A 3,143-nucleotide genomic window follows, 5' to 3' on the forward strand; every position below is an offset into this window, starting at 1 on the left:
ACGTACACACTGCTGCCTGATTAGCTCTGTGTCAGGGGGGCTGGAACAGGGGGTTTAGAGGGCCATGGCCCCACCACTCTTTACTGGCTGTTAGGACAAATGATGTCGGGGGGAGGGTGCAGTCTTGGGGAAGAGGCATCTGTGGGTGTGGCCTCGGGGGGAGAGGTGGTGTGAGTGGGGGTCCTTAGGGAAGGGGTGTCATGGGGGTGCCACAGTTCAGACAATGGTGCCCCCCCCACTGTAAGGAAGCTTCTGCCGCCCCTGCTCTGTGTTCGCAGAGCGGGAGAGAGCAGCATCCACAGCAGTGATTTGCTGCCTGGGGCTCTGGCAGGGGGGTTTGGGAGGTGATTTAAAGGGCCCAGGGCTCCAGCCGCTGCAGGGAGCCCTGGGCCCTTTAAATCACCAGCCTGGGGAAGCCGGGCCGGTCTGGCATAACATACCGGCTCTTGCCGGTACCCCATACCGGAACATACTGGCTTACTTTCACCTCCAGAAGGTCCTCACATGGATCAATAACTGGTTAAAAGACAAGAAACAAAGGGTAGGAATAAACGGTCAGTTTTCAGGATGGAAACAGGTAACTAGTGGTGTCTGTACTGGGGCCAGTACTAGTCAACATATTCATAAACAACCTGCTAAACAGTGAGCTGACAAAATTTGCAGATGATCCAAAACTACCGGCTTGCTGCCTAGAACGAACGCTCCTTGAATGGGGTGATCCACAGGGAATCATAGAATCATAGAACTTAAGATCAGAAGGGACCATTATGATCATCTAGTCTGACCTCCCGCAAGATGCAGGCCACAAAAGCTGACCCACCCACTCCTGAAATAATTCTCTCCCTTGACTCAGCTGTTGAAGTCCCCAAATTCTGATTTAAAGACTTCAAGTAGCAGATAATCCTCCAGCAAGCGACCCCTGCCCCATGCTGCGGAGGAAGGCGAAAAACCTCCAGGGTCTCTGCCAATCTACCCTGGAGGAAAATTCCTTCCCGACCCCAAATATGGCGATCAGCTGAACCCGAGCATGCGGGCAAGTCTCTCCAGCCAGACACTCAGGAAAAAGACTTTCAATATCCCAACATTGACCCTTGGTACTAATTACCAGTGGTTGCACGTTATTGACCTATTGACTAAATCACGTTCTCCTATCAAACCATTCCCTTCATAAACTTATCAAGCTTAATCTTAAAGCCAGAGAGGTCCTTCGCCCCCACTGTTTCCCTCGGTAGGCTGTTCCAGAATTTCACTCCCCTGATGGTTAGAAACCTTCGTCTAATTTCAAGCCTAAACTTCCCGACTGCCAATTTATATCCATTTGTTCTTGAGGGAGTAGCTCAAACCTCCAAAGTGCCTGGCCTGGGGCAGGACATTAGCCCAGCAAGGGAGGGGTGTGGCAGTGACATCACAAAGGCCTTTTGCAGGACCTCAGACTATTGGTCCAAGGTGGTGGGGAGGTGGTGACCTCACAGAGAGATGCTGACATCAGCCAGGCAGGACAGGGGCGAGGGGCCAGGGAAACCTCAGAGACCCCTGTGGCTTTGCTTCATCAAGTCTCCCTCTCCAGGTCTCTCTTTGAGGACTGAGAGAGTATTCGGGTTCATGTACATGAGCGCCAGGAGGAACCTCTTTCTCCTTCCCTTTTAGTGATTTTATTAGAAAACAGACGTCCCTGTTTGGAGGGTAAGAGTCTCCTCGAGGTTTGAAACCTGTTCAGTCTGATCCAGTTGAAATCTAGGCATGGAAAACAGTTGAATTCTAGGCAAGGAAGAAGAATTTTATTCCACACCTGGATTTTGTCCCTTAGAATCACTGGGGACATTAGGGTTTGTCCATTTTGTTTCACCTTTTCCTCAATCCATCTCTCCCTCCTTTCTCTTCTTCTCTTGCTTCTTTTGTCCTTTCACCTGTTCCCCTCCCAGCACCAGGAGCGTGTGTGTGTTGAGGGGGAGTGCTCTGCAGCTCCCACTGTGGGAGGTCCACCCAAAAATGTGGGGCTGAAATAGTGCTCGGGCAGTGATCCCCACCGGTGACCTGGGCCATCCTTTGGGCTCTCTGGTGAAAACCCTCAGCCTCCCGTCCTCAGTCTCTACCCTGATTGGCTGAGCAGGGGGTTGTTGACAGGGAAGAGACTCAGGTCCTTGTTGTTCTCTTTTAAGACCAAGTAAATAAGTCAGAACCAGTTCTATGTTTGATTAATTTTGCTGCTTCTCTGCATTAATTGTCTCTGAGCAGTTCATGATTCCCTTTAAGATTGCAGTGCTCCTCAAATACTTGCTGAATAATTACTGTGCACTGTTGTTGGTCTGGAGCTCACCTGAGAGCACTTTATTCAGGTCATTCAATGTCTGAAATTCAAGATCTGATGGTTAGTTTGAAAATCAGGGCTCTTGGGTCCTATTCCCAACTCTGCCACTGACTGGCTGTGTGACCTAAGACAAGTCAATTCTCCTTTCTCAGCCTTAGCTTCTCCCTCTTTCAAGTAGGGATAATAATGATCCGCTCCTAACTACGTCACGGTGGGTCGAGGATGGGGATCCATTGGAGCGTCACTAGGAGTAGTGCATAATATGAGGTGTTCTATCACGTTTACTCGATCAGATTATGACATAATAGAATAGCTGAAATAGTCTATTTGATTTGTATTTTTTTGTTTTGAAATTGTTAAGAGCAGCAACTACTTAGCTCAGACTGAAGTATCTTATCTCATGTTTGTGATCTAAGTGTCTCCTCTTTGTGTCACGCGAGACAATTTAACACACTCTGACAAACAGGAGATGCTTTTGTTTTGCAACAAAATATTTTGCTAAGAACTTTCATCCCACTTGTTTTGATTTTGAGAAACAAACTGGTTTAGTCTGAAGGGGATTTTCTGACAGAAATGGTTTCAATGAAATTTCCCCACCATCTCGATTCCTGGGCTCTATCCCTGCCTCTGGGGGGTTTTGCTGTTTGTTAGAACAGGAGTCAGGACTGGTGGCTTCTCTCTCTGGCTCTGCCACCGCCTTGCTGTGTAGGCCCTTGGGTAGGTCACTTCCCTTCTCTGTACCTCAGACTCCTCCCCATCTGTCCAATGGAAACAGGGACAATTCTCGAACTCTGGGCGGTCGTGAGCCTGAGTGAGATAAGGGACGTTAAAGCCC

Source organism: Mauremys reevesii, unplaced genomic scaffold, assembly GCF_016161935.1.
Source record: "Mauremys reevesii isolate NIE-2019 unplaced genomic scaffold, ASM1616193v1 Contig135, whole genome shotgun sequence".
NCBI lineage: Eukaryota > Metazoa > Chordata > Testudines > Geoemydidae > Mauremys > Mauremys reevesii.